At 46.4% G+C, this 14,598-nt stretch overlaps 1 long non-coding RNA gene across 1 annotated transcript; it reads left to right on the forward strand.

Moving 5' to 3' along the window:
• Window positions 1-436: 436 nt before the first annotated feature.
• LOC139048350 (uncharacterized) lies at window positions 437-5,422 on the forward strand. The gene is made up of 3 exons (XR_011507630.1): window positions 437-808; window positions 1,575-1,661; window positions 5,228-5,422. It is a non-coding gene; the product is annotated as an uncharacterized lncRNA (long non-coding RNA).
• Window positions 5,423-14,598: the final 9,176 nt, after the last annotated feature.

Below are 14,598 nucleotides of genomic sequence, written 5' to 3' on the forward strand. Positions count from 1 at the left end.
TATATAGTTGATGTGAACGACAGCAGGAAGTTATTTAAATTGAAGTGACGGCGCAGGTAGCACGGGGAGCAGCGAAATGCGTAATTCACGGTTTTTATGAGAGGTAACTGAAGTGAAAATCGTTCGAATAGCGTCACCGCAACGGCTTTCTATAGGGTTAACATTTTCAGATCTCGAAGGCCATGCTTTTGCTGCCTGCAGATAGCCGAAGCGATTCAAATTGAAAATGCGTTATAGAATTTCTTTCTATGCCAAGCTATAGCTTACAATATAGACTTATCTTTGATTCTCTTTGTCTTGCAACAGCTATGCGCAATTAGGCAGCCGCACAAATCCTCAGATGACGCTAGCCGAGACATTGGCTGGCCCCAACCGACCTGTTCGTGGCGCCACCTACCATCTCGTTTCCTATCCAATCCAATCCAATCAGTCTGTCGCTCTGTTTTCGAGTCGGTCGGGTGTGCGAGCTGCAACGATGTGCTTGTTAGATCGTGTGTTTTTGTGTTTGCTGTAACCAAATGTGACTTAGTTCGCGTGCGCATAAGCGCCACAGACAGCTTGTGTCTCGCTGCAAACTCGCCGTGTGCGTGGCGCGCCAGCGAAATGTGGACCAACGATGTTCATGCTGTCGAGTGCGTTCCCTTTGTCTCTGGTTGTCGTGGAAAGTTGGGTGGACGTCGCGAAGAAATAATGCGTGTTGTTAGCGTGCCACTGCTCGTCCACTATGCACCGGTATGTCTGCTGGGAGTAGCATCGAAGCACTGGCAACTTGGAGGGCGCTTTTCGACCGCGTCGGGCCGTTCAAAAGGTGAGTAACCGTGCTTGCTAACTACACACGTGTTGTGCGTGCTTCTCGTGTGGGCGTAGGGTGCCTTGCGAACGTAGGAAAGAGGACTCCCACGACAACAGTGAGACCTATGCCGATGCTTGCTGGGTGTCAGAGTTTAGTTGCGCGAATTAATTCCCATAATGCAGAATTGAAAATCTTGATAAGCGTTTTCTTCTGATGAGAAAGATTACGTTCAGAAATGTGTTCATCATGCGCGCTTGTGCGTGAGCTCCCGTTTTTCTGCTGAAGTCGCATGATAACGACTCATCTACCTCTTGACCGATTCTTACTGCTATGACGTTTCCTCGCTTATAAATGATTCGACGTTGTAGATAATCTCTGCTTACAAGGTTTTCGATTTACGAGCAGTATTGGGGGAAAAAAATGTAAGCAATCACAGCGTGCTACTAGTACAGGTTTGTTTTGAAGGGGTGTTGCCATAACTTCGACGTAAGTAAACATTACAAGGGATAGTTACTTAAAGTTATGAAAGAAACTCTAGAATCGTTATGTAAACAAACATTCATGTAATGCGCTGCTGCTCCTGCGTGTGAAATTTTGCCTTGTTGAAGGGGTCCCTGTTATCGTGACATTCATCAGTAACTTTGACTTTGTGCTCTGTTGCCACCCTGCACCAGTGCAGGCATTGTTTTCATGACTGTTTTTACATGCTCCTTGCATGTGTTCACTATGTGATCGTCTTACTGTGCCACAGCTATAAGTTAACACAGAATTCTCTTTGTAGTGGTGAAGCCGTGACCCACAACAGTGTCCACATAACCCGTGGCCATGGCTGCAGCAACACGGCGTGTAATCTGGATGGATATGTCAGGTATGCTTTAAGTGTACGTGTTCACAAAAGTAGGATCTCGGTATCATTAGTGGATAAGTGTATCGACATATTACTTAATGCATCTTGCTAAATAGGCTAAATATTTCTGCAACATCATTCCACTTGCTGCTTATTTGTGTTTGTAGATATTATGCACACATTATCTTGTTCTGTTAAAACTACACGTCGCATGTCCTGACGTTTAGTATTTTTCTCGCATCAATTGCTTGGCTGCAAGTCCATTTTATTTTTGCCTATTACACAGTATGTTTCTTTATATCTTGGTTTTATTTGTTTGGAACTGTTTCTTATGCTGTAGCCCATATTTCCCTGTTTTCCTTTCTGCTTATGAAACACACATGTGCTGTTTTTGTCCATGTAAGAATTCGAAGTGTAGTGTGTCATATATGTCACAGGTCTAAGCACGCAGTGTGCCTACCATTGTTTAACATTAATATTTACAATTATGTCTGTCTTGTTCTCAGAATAACTGTCACTGGCAAATACACATTTGATGAACTAGAATTTCTTGAAATGAAATAGGAAGGCCAGTATTCATTGTGCTGCAGTTACTTAAGTAGTGAGGTGTTTTCTGGTAAGCTTTCTATTTTTTCTCTCACTTTCTTCTTATTCTTTTCTTTGCAAGCTGCCCTTATTCATGCTGGTAGGCATTGTAGCAGTTGTGAGTGTGTTTACTGCAGCAATGTCACAGCTAGTTTGCACACACTACAGGATGCCAACAGATACCCATCACTGTTTTTGTGCATTTCTGAGAACCAGCTGTGTCCACTCGGCGAAACTTGTAGTGTCCATTTGAATTTACCAATCAGTTCATGTAACATTTCAGGACAAAATTTACGCTGTGAGAGAAGGGAGACTATGCAACATGACCTTGGCTAACAACTGACTGTTTAAGTTGTTGGAAGGACTAACAAAAATAGCACTGGATGTGCACTTGTGTTGTGCACCAGTTAATTTGAGAGGGATGGCAGAAGTTATAATTCAAAGGCATAACATCATGGTAAATGGTGTCTGCATAAAAAGAAGTAAATAGGCACAGACTAATTTCTATCCCTTGTAATCTACAAAGGATGCCTTTCTTCATGCATTGATAATGGTGGCTGGCTCACACTTATTGTTATTTATGTGGTGCGCCTGACTGATTTCTCTTGCCAATTTTCAGCCATGGGTGAAAACAGATAAACAATCCTAATCTGGCCTGAAGCCCCATTGCAGATATGTGTGGCCAAGTCGGACGAGCATACTGGTCTTTTGAATGAAATATGGTGATCTCACAGGTACATATTTAGGCACCAGCCAGTCTGCGCTATGTACATTTGACCACATGTGAAAGGAATACAGCACAGTGCCTGTGACACGCACTGGACAAATTTGGTGCTACTAGGGGTGTGCGAATATTGAAATTTTCGAATACGAATCGAATACGAATAAAGAGAAAAACTGTCTTCGAATATCGAATCGAATATCGAATATATGTGTAGTATTAAAAAATTGCAAAACGAGGCAACAATAGCTTTATTACCCTTTTAAAATAATATTGCATTTTACGAGGCTGCTTCAGGTTAAAGAGGCACTCATTATAGGTAATGCACTCAGGTAATGTCAGGTAATGCTCTGTCAGGGAAACGCTTGTTACAGATTATCGCGAAGGAAAATTCACTGCTCAACATGTTCAGAAAGTAATGGCTATCTGTGCACTGTGACAACATTTGTCCTGGTAACATTTTCCAGGTGCATGTTTTATTGCGCATACTTACAAAGCCCGAAAGTACATCAATATAGTTATGAAAGAGCCCTGGAATAAAGCTTGGTGAAAAAAAAACTGAAACTGATCATGTCTCACGGGCCTGATGCAGATAGACTGGAACAGAGCGTACACATTCATTGTAAGGTTCGTTACAGCACTTAAGATCACAGTGCTGTAACGCTGTGTCGTCGTTTTGAACCTTCTTTTGTCCCTGTTTTGTGTTGCGCTGTAACGAACCTTACTATGAATCCCAACAAACTGGCCCAATTTGCCATCTTGATGCAGAGCGTACAGATAATGAGCGGATCATGTGAAGTTCTGAGTGAATAAACATGTTTTTAGGAGAATGTGGAGCAAGCATATAATTCGTTAATTGCTAAATTATTCACAGTCTGTCCGAATATTCGCTGTTTCCACCATTATTCGGCCATCCTCAAATATTCGGGAATTTACGAATATGCATTTCTCGAACCGAATACGCTTCGACTAAAGAAAATATTCGATTCGTATTCGAAATTTCGAATATTCGCACACCCCTAGGTGCTACCTTTAACCAAGCAAGCCTCGCTTGCCTCCTTGCATTTCTCGATTCAATTTTCAATTCAATCAGTTCATGTAACTTTTCAGGAAAAAATTTGCGCAGCGAGGGAAGGGAGACCATACAACATGACTGTTGTGCATATGCTGCCTAATTTATTTTTGCTGAATATATACGTGCATTGCAGTCCACAAGTGAATTGACAAAGGCACCCAGGCATTGGAGGCTTGCTTAGTTAAAAATACCCAAAATTTGTCTCGTATCTTTCAGGGTTAATGTAGGCTACTCTTTTGATCACGTGCAGATTTGGTCCAATGTACATCGGGCACGCTGACTAGCCGGTGCCTCAGCATGCGCCTAGGAGAGCACCATAATTCACTCAAAGGACCAGTGTGCTCGTCTTATTTGACCATGCATTGACACGACAAGCTGTGCACTGGATTTAGCTTGTTTATCTGTTTCGTTCGCCTATGGCAACCGACTGATACAACAAAATCAGTGAAGAATACCACAGCCAAAAATGGGACGTGTGTCAGTCGACGCTCATTATGATTGCATGACAAAGAGGAATACTCTCTAATGACGTGGCATAGCAACCACCATGCTTACTTATTAAATTATTTTTATGCAAGCTTGTTTGTCATGCTTCTACGCATTTGTTTTTCAACTTGTGCCCTCCCTCTGAAAGCAGTGCTCGGGTGTAAATGATAAAAAACCCCAGACATGGTGTGGTGTATTTCTTGAATGGGATATATGCCATCATTCAGGAGGCCAACACATGCATGACATAGTAGGCTTGGAATGTATGAGAATTGTGCCCGTAGCTGATGCAAATATTCTATAACGACTGGCACTTGGATGTCTCTGGGATGCATTGGGTTGCCCATACACAAACACTCCTACGCTAATTTCCATGCCAAGTAATTAGTGAGAATTTCTCATTCACGCTAGCAATCCAGACACTGCTGTCCTTTGTCAAGTGGAAACCGATATAGCTGAAGTAGTTCACGACATGTACACACGCCACAGCTGATCCATGTTGCACATTTGTTCAGCCAAGAGCAATTTCTGCTTACTGTAGTTACTGCTGCACCCAAAGGCCACACAGTGGTTCCTCAACTTTGTGTGTACCGACACCACATAAATTTTTCGCAGAACTAGCTATAACGTCTCCAGACCGTTCTGCAGCAAGTGATACAGCGTGTATTTCTGTGGTTGATTGCCAAGTTTTGTTAATTATCTGTCCTTTCTACCATGCAGGGTACACATGCACTTACTTCAAGATGACGACACTCCACCTCAAGAACAGCCTCTCCTCAGTGATAAGTAGCGAGATTAAATGAAAGGGAGATATCACATCCGTAACCAGGCTGATACTGTGTTTTCCTTTCATTTAACCTCCTTCTGCATTTAAGGAAGCATTGATATGCCCAATAAATGTTTTTGTTAAATTTCTTGCGTTGAGTAATGTCTAACATGCAGCATATGTAGGGCCCATGTACATGTCAGAAGTGCTGCATCTTCACTGGACATACATGCATACAGGCTGCATATATATAGCACCAAAGATAGTCACGCACAGGTAACATATTTAAATAATGTCTGACTGCCATTGGGACACATGAGAAAATGTTACCACACGTGGTGGCCAATTTTGTTATAGGAGTAATACGAGCACCGGCAGTCTAATGTATAAGCTCATTAGAGATTCGCTAGGAAGACGTGAGAAAGTCACAAGAAAACTGCTTTGGAGCGCACATTAGGAAGACATTTCATGCTCACAAGAAAAGCACTCGTCAAGAGTTCTACAGAAAGACGGTGGCCAATATGTTATAGAATGACATTAGGAATACATCAGAAAATTCCAAAGAAACTCATCAGAAAGTCTAATGGCTGTGATGTCAAAACTCGTCAGACTTTCATGTGAAACTCATCTCATATTTTCATAAGGGTCCTGCATAGCACCCCAGAGCCCTATAAAGCTGCGGAGTGCCTTAAGAGTAGTGGGCATCGGAAACTCTGCTGTCGTGTGAAGCTTGGCTGGGTCACGAAGCACACCATGCTTCGATACAACGTGTCCCAATATTGTTAACTTGCGGGCAGCAAAACGGCACTTTTTGATGTTGAGTTGGTGGCCAGAAGAGGGGACGCAGGTCAGGATCTCACGCAAGCGAACGAGGTGCGTCGGGAAATCTAGCGAAAACACCACGATATCATGAAGGTAGCACAGACATGTGTTCCACTTGTAGTTACGAAGGATGGAGTCTATCATACGCTCGAAAACAGCGGGCGCGTTGCAGAGCCCAAATGGCATTGCGGTAAATTCGTACAAGCCGCCGGGTGTGATGAAAGCTGTCTTCTCACAGTCATGTTCTGCCATCGGCACTTGCCAATAACTGGAGAGAAGATCCAAAGATGAGTACTCCGCAAATGGCAAGGAGTCGAGGGCGTCATCTATCCGAGGCAGCAGATAGACATCTTTACGAGTGATCTTATTGAGTCGACGGCAATCCACACAGAAGCGCGTTGATCCGTCTTCCTTGCGCACTAATACTGCAGGAGACGCCCAAGGACTGTGGGAAGGGCGAATGACGCCACGGTGCAGCATATCGTCGACCTGCTCGTTAATGATCTTTCGCTCGGCTGTCGACACGCGGTATGGTCGCTGGCACAATGGAGGATGGGAACCAGTGTGAATGCTGTGATTGACAGTTCCGTACGTCCAAGAGATAGTTGTCCACACTCAAATGACGAGCGAAAATTCTGAAGAAGCGCGAGGACTTGGTGGCGATACGGAGGTGGCTGATCTGCGTCTACGACAGATTCAAGAACGTCTGACGACGACGTTGACAATGATGATGATGACATGCACAGCACGGGAGAAGTCAGGGCGTCGAGCTCATAACAAGCCGTGTCGTCGGAAACGTCGAGAATGTGAAGCGGCTCTAGGGGCTGAACACCACATAATGATTCGCCGCGCAGTAAAGTCGCAGGGTAGTGAGACGGGTTAGACACAAGCATAGAGGATAATCCAGATACAGTGGTGAGGACAGCAAACGGGAGAGGCAGGGCCTTACGACGTAGAAAAATAGGCGATGGTGTAAGATGGTGCAAGGCGATGGTGTGTACTGTAGCGTTTGGCGCGGTAGAGCAAGAGACGGGCACAAGCACGGGCATTTCGGGTAGTATGTCTGTATCGGACACAACGGTGAGCTTGGAGGCTTTACCTTCAGAAGGATCAGGCAGCGGGGAATCGGAAGGCGGGAAAGGCGCCACGTCGGCCCGGGCACAATCGATGATGGCACGATGGTGAGGCAAGAAGTACCAGCCTAGAATTATGTCCCATGAACATGAAGACAGCACGGAAAATTCAACAACATATACAATGCCGTCTATGACCACCCTTGCAGTACATTGAGCAAGCGGGGTCCATATGGTGCGCAGTCGCGGTGCATAGAAGCATACCAGACAACGGCGTTGTGACCTTGTGGAGGTTACGACAAAGCTTTTCGTCGATCACAGAAACTGCAGCTCCAGAATCAATAGGCCCAATGGCGGTGGTTTCTTCGACCAAAACGTTCAATAATTTGCGTGGCGACTATGCAGGCCTTGTAGAAGTCGCGAAGCTTGCAGTTCGTGCCTGCGGAACTGCAGCAACTCGTTTCCCTTGCTAGGTGACTGGCGGCGGCGTAAGGGGAAAGCGAGTGACGACGTGGCGATGGCGACCGATGGGTACCGACAGGGCATCGTGGAGGCGGCGGGAACTATGGGTTGGGAAGCATCTCATGCACGGTAGTATCATCGGAATAGCCATATCTAGGCGTTGCGACAGCAGCGTTAGCAGGTGGCATGCGACGATGGCAGAAGCGCGCGTCATGGCCGGCGATAAGGCAAGCGAAGCCTATGGGCCGGTTATCGCGTGTACGCCAAGGGGTCTGAACTGGGCGTCAAGACGGAATTGGGGACGGCGCGGGAGAAGAGGCACCTTGAAGTCGCATTGGCGCAGGAAACGCGAACGTTCGTGGCGCAGGTCGTGCGGCGACTTCGGTATAGGAAAGAGGTGCAGCCACGGGAGGGCAGGGTTCAACTAAAGGAAAAGACCCAGCAATTTCCTCGCGAATGGCGCGCCTAATGAGATCAGCCAGAGATGTGTCAGCCTAGGGAGGTCGATCATTGAGAGGCAGCACAGACAGTTTGCGTGTCACCTCCTCACGAATGAAATCTTTAATCTCAACAGAGAGCGATGCTGCTGGCGTGGAGTTGGAGCGAAGCGTGAGGCCCGAGAGAGAGTCGCCAGATGCAACAGCACTGCTTGCAAGAACAAGAACCCTTTGTCGATGCAGCTCATCGAAGCTTTCGCAAACAGTGACGACAGAAGCGACAGAAGTAGGGTTTTGCGCCAGAAGCATTTGAGATGCGTCGTCCTCGATGCCCTTGAGGATGTGCTTCACCTTGTCCTCTTCACTCATGGTGGAATCGACGTGGGCGCAAATATCCACGACGTCCTCTATGTAGCTGGTGTAAGTCTCGCCGGGTTGTTGAGCGCGCTGGCGTAGGCGCTGTCCAGCTCGGAGTTTTTGCAAGGCACGGGACCGAAAACTTCCGCGAATGCTGTTTTGAAAGCGGACCAGGTTTGCAGTTCCCGTTCATGATTTTGTAACCAGATGTTCGCTACGTCAGCAAGATAGAAGATGACGGTACGTAGCTTCGTCGGGTCATCCCACTTGTAGCGATCACTGACGCCGTCATAGGTAGAGAGCCAATCTTCGACGTCAGTCCCACCTGATCCGCTAAAAACAGGAGAATCCCACTGCCGCTGGACGGCGCCGCACACGATAGAAGCGATGGCGGATGCTCCAAGCGGATTGTTGGGAAACCTTGTTCATGGTAGCGGCTGGAGCAGTTGTCAAAGTTCGGCTGCGAAGTTCCAGGGTGAGGTCGGGGAGTGCGGCACCTTCCGCCAAATGTAATATGTGGATTTATTACGAGACACTAGGCATAGTCTAGTTGCACCTGCAATACACGAACGCTGATCGCGCGCACAGCAGCACAAGAGCCGTATTCTTCGTCCTCCTCTTCACTACAAAGAGGATGTCCGTAAAGCTTAACAAAGGGAGAATTTCCGTATACTAATGGAAGCTTTTCCAGTATTTCTGAAATACGACGTACTTTCCGTATTTTTGCCTGCGATTCTTCCGTATAATGTCGGAAATCCTTTGAAAAGTGGCGGAAATTGTTTGCAGTGTAATGCACGCGTCATTTTACCTCTCTCTAAAAGAGCATCGCCCCGATGCTAAACAATAAAGGAAAGTTGTCGTCGAGTCACTCGCTGACATAGGGCTTCGTGCGCACTACGTGCACCAGTTCAGAACGTGTCGGCGGCGCTATGTGCAGTAAGGGCTATATGGAGCGACCTCCTATGTGACGTCAATTAGCTGTCGTAGCACTTTATAGGTTCCGAAATATTGCGTGAGGAGCTTCTCGGATAGTCCCCATTTTTGTATAGGCGTCCAGACCCATACTCGGTCATCGGGTTCATAAGCTACAGGTCTATGACGTCCCAAATTAAGAAAGGGGCTGACAGATGGACTGTGGTACATCTGGTACCACAGACTGTGGTACAAAGGTTATAAACACGGATAAGTTGCCTCAGAACGACTTGCCAACTTTTCGATAGGAGGACCTATCTTCGTTAAAGGCGGCCTCGTCATCCTCGGCAAGTTAGTTTGAAAGGGTGACGTCACGTGCGATTCTCGTGAGTGGCGGCTGGTTTTAAAGGCAGATACTTCAAAAAGAAAAGCGCTGTCGCCGGACATCTGTAAGCGTGCTTCCTAAGACGAGGGGACAAGAGGGGGAGAGTGGGAAGGCGGGGTGAAAAAAAAAAGCTGGAAAAAAAGACGACCATGACGGAAAAAAGAACATGAAAAATAAGGGCATGAGAGGGTCTTTGGGAAGCGAGAGGATAGGGACCGTTTAGGTGTGTCGTTCGTGGAATGTTTATTTGGTTTTAGAAGAGCCGGTCAGGTGGTCGGGCGGTCAGTGCGCGAGTAACAAAAAATACACAAAAAGACACCAGTTGAAAGAATGACTTGAGTAACGTAGCAGCGATGCGTCGGGTAACATTGAACGCGTTAAGATGGTTACTAGAAGACTGAGAGCAATGCATGGGCTAAGTGGAAAGCAGTGGCATGGTCTTTCAATGGACGTTATAGCGCCATTAGCTCAAAATTGGCGTCCTCACTGCGGTATACAGAAGTGGCGATGCTCTGTGTGGCTGAGGCGCCTAAGAAGGTGTCCTGGGATTTGGGTTATTAGAATGTGTTGGTGACGATGTTTCAAAAAACTAAAATGAAGAACAGACAGGACCAAAAAACAAAAAGAGGGGGGGGGACCGAAACCGCAATAACAAATAGTAGGGTGACATGAGTAAAAACGGACGGGTGTAGGTGTGTATGGGAAAAGGGGTTTATACAGGGGAAAGGGCAAAAGGGAAAAGGTAAAAACATGAAACGTAACACAAACGTAAAAACATGAAAGAGTACATTAAATTGTGTAGTAGGCAAAAAAAATGGAAATGGAGGAATAGGTGAGTTTAAGAATTAAGGTTAGCTGGTGGCACAATGTGTTTTGTGCCTTGGTTTATGATATCAGAATTTTAGATTTAAGTTACAGGTTTTAAAGATGCTCAGTTGCCGAGTCCGAAATTAATTCCCATCGGATGTACGCATTTAAACTTGTGTATCAGTTATGATTCCGTATACTTCCTCTCGCGAGGTGTACGGAAATTTGTTTGTCGTATATAGAGCGTTGCTTTGTCGAATATATGACCATGTTCATTCAAGTGGCTGGCTAGTGCTTTAGATAAATTGTGATCTGTATCTGCGTGGTGACCGTTGAGTCTTGTATGAATTTGTTGTCCAGTCTCACCTATGTCTTGTTTGCTATAAGCGGCCCATTCTATACGGTAGACTACGTTGCTTGATGTGCGTGCGAAACTCGAAGTTAACTTGTGTGTGTAATTCGACACCGCACTTTTTGTTGTAATAGTAGATGGAATATGCTTGCATGCGTACATGCATGCAAATAAATATGAATGAATTGGAGACGGGTTGGATGAACGGCTCCCAGGAGGAGTCCAGAGCATCAGGCAGGGTTGTTTCTCCCGCACCTCCACCAGTGTCGCGGTTCAACGCGAAAAAGCGACAACAATATTTTGAGCGAGACGACAAAACAGCCTGTTGCAAAACCACCAGAAGAAAGACGTCTTCTTCACCTTTAAATTTCCCCAGTCCCACTACACGGAGCCTGTTAAAGCACTGTCCTCATCGTCTTCTACATATCTACACAGAGCACACCATAATATGATTACTAAAAATTGGGCTCCTCGGTTTCCTTTCTTCTCGTTCATCACATTACCAGGCTCTCAAATCCGGCAACATTGATGCCTCCAGATAGCATGTGGGGGTTTATTAACCAGTTGGCGTCACCGAAATAGAGCACGTACTCATGACACGTGCGGCAGAAAATACGTTCCACAACCATCGCCAAGGTTTGTGAGTGCTGGTGCTGGCCAGCACTTTCCGGCTCAGTTCAAGTAGTAAAACCATAAATACTCTAGAAAGTGAATGAGAAAATGGAACCGCAGTAGCTCATTTGGTAAGAGTATCGCACACGTAATGCGAAGACGTTGGTTCGTATCCCTTCTGCGGCCAGTTGTTTTCTCATCCACATTCATTTCGAATAATTTATCATTTATTTTATTCATTTAGTAAGTGCAAGTAGTTTCCCCTATGTTGTCCTTCGTGTCTTTGTTGGCTTCTGATGATAGTGTTACAGACTCCGGAGAGGGTTAAGGGGGTTCTTTGACGGTCACCAAGGCAACAAGGACATGGAACTCGTAGGAGCAACGTCTTCCTTTCCTATCTCCACTCTCGCTTCCCGCATACTTCACTTGCAGTGACCCTTTGTGACCCTCCTGCTTTCTGCGTGTGAACGGCTTGAGGTGGGCAACATGCATGCCTTCAGTCCTGCGGGAACAGCGGCCATTGGATGTGAGTTGTGTCTTAATGTAGTTCAACTCGCTTAGATTATCGAGGATAACGAACGGCCCGGCATAGTCAGCAAGCAGCTTTTGGCTCAAGCCACGTCTGCGTATTGGAGTCCGCAGCCATACGAGGTCACCGGGAACATAGGTAACGTGTTAGTGGTGACTGTCCTAGCGTCTTTTAGAGTGCCCTTGCGTAGCCAATGTACGTAAGCGAGGAAGTCGACGAGCGTCTTAAGCATGACACAAAGTCTCTGTGATAGACAAATCGTCACGGATGACAAAAGAAAAGAGTGTCCAGCGTTTGATGATGTGAGCGCCTGTAAAGAAGGAAGAAGGGGCTGAAACCGGACGTTTCGCGTGTCGCAGAATTGAAAGCCTGCGTCACGAACGGTAATACTTAATCACTGTTCTTGTGTTCGGAAGCGACGTACATTAATAAGATGTTTTTCAATCGTTGGTTTCTGCGCTCGGTGAGACCATTAGTTTTTGAGATGATAAGCTTTTCAGTGTCCGAACGGGGAGGCACGCAAACAGAGCAATTCTTGCACAATATCGGCAATAAATTGGCGACCAAGGTCACTTATCACGCGATGCAGCCCGTGTCGAAGTATGCTTCAGTGCAGCAAGAAATGAGAAACCTGGGCTGCAGTTGTGAAGGGTAGGGCTGCTGTCTCGCAATACTGCGTCAAGTAATCAGCAGACACAATGATCTACCGGTTGCATCTTGAAGAACACGAAAACGGTCCGATCAGGTCTATGCCGACATTTTCAAAATAGGATCTGGGAGGCCTTACTGGCTGCAGATGACCGACTGGAGCTGAGGTACGTCGTTTGTCGCCCTGACACTGCATACAACTTGTCACATAGGTGTCAATGTTTTGCACATTTGAGGCCAGTAGACTCGTTCTTTGGTGCGACTAAGTGTTCGCGCGATTTCTAACTGACCTGAGCTTGGGACATCGTAAGTAACGTGCAGAAGAGATGTGTAAAGAGGCTCCAGAACCACCAGCAGAAAGTGGGCGCCCGTCATTGAGATGTTCCTCTTGTAAAGAAGACCATCTCGGACGCAAAATCGGGCTGTGCTTATAGACCCTTGTATGGCAGAGAAAAAAATCATTCAAGCTTGGGTCTTTGCGCTCCTCTGCAGCGAATGTCAAGACATCGGGAAAGAGAGGTGGCAGGGTAGCGATAAGGAAGTCAAAGTTGTCGTTTTCCCAATTCGTGATACGTAGTGCCACACTAGAAAGGCAGTCCGCATTAGTGTGTCGACGGTCACTCTTGTACGAGAAAGTGAGCACACATTCCTGTAGATGAAAGGCCCATCGTGCGAGGCGGCGGCATGGGTCACGAAGATTGACCAGCCAGCACAGAGAATGGTGATCTGTTACGATGGTAAACGGGCGGCCATAGACGTACGAGTGAAACTACTGCACGGCAAATGCTACTGCTAGGAATTTTTGTTCTGTCCCAGTGTAGTTCCGTTCAAGCTTGCTTAAAGAACGCTTGCGTATGCGACATGTTCGTTGTCGCTAGAGCGCTGAACGAGAACGGCACTGATAACGACGCCACATGCGTCTGTGTCAATCTCTGTTACCGATGAAGGATCGAAATGCAGTATTGCCTGTGAAAAAGCCTCAGCTTTTTCACAGGCAATACTGCAAAAGCCTCAGCTGGCGACAAGCGGCTGCACACTCAGGGGTCCACTGAAATGGAGTGTTCATACGCATAATATTCGTCAGAAGATGAACGACATCCACGAAACCGGGTATGAACCGCCCGAACTATGAGCAGAGCCCTACGAAAGTACGAAGCTGTTTGACAGATTTAGGTTGCTCGAATGGTTCAATGGCGGCCGTCTTTTGTGAGTGGGGTCTAATGCCATATTTATCGACGACATGTCTTAACAGCACTGTTTGGCGCGTCAAAATGGCATTTTTTGGAATTCAGCTCAAGACCAGCCTTTTCAATGCAGTCGAGTACAATTGCGAGACTAGTGTTGTGTTCGTGAAATGTGCGTCCAAAAATTACGACATCATCCAGATAGCGCAATAAGTCTGCCATTTCAAACTGCGCAGAATGTTATCCACGAATATTTCGAATAGCACCGGCGTATTGCACAATCCGAATGGCGTGACGCTGAATTCGTGCAGCCCATTGGGCGTAACGAATGCCGGCTCTTCTATGTCAGCGAGTGCATCGGAACTTGACAATAACCTGCGTTCAGATCCACGGAAGAAACGTAGGAAGCGGAGTGCAGACACTCAATGGCGTGACCAATATGGAGCAGCGGATAGAGGGTTTTCTTAGTAACGGAATTCAGTTGGCGGTTATCAACGCAGAATCTGCACGTACCATCTTCTTATCAAGAATTGCGGGAGCAGCCCAGGGACTTGCCGATTCTTGAATTACTCCCTTTCCTAGCATCTCCTAAACTTGCTCATTGATGATGCTGCGCTTTGATAGAGCCAGTCTGGAAAGCTTTTGGCGTATGGGCTGCATCAAAGCGGTGTTGATACGATGATGTATTCGAGACGCTAGAATTACAGGTATTTTGCTGCTTTTTGAAAAGTCGAACACTTTTCAG

This window comes from Dermacentor albipictus, chromosome 8, assembly GCF_038994185.2.
Source record: "Dermacentor albipictus isolate Rhodes 1998 colony chromosome 8, USDA_Dalb.pri_finalv2, whole genome shotgun sequence".
Classification (NCBI taxonomy): domain Eukaryota; kingdom Metazoa; phylum Arthropoda; class Arachnida; order Ixodida; family Ixodidae; genus Dermacentor; species Dermacentor albipictus.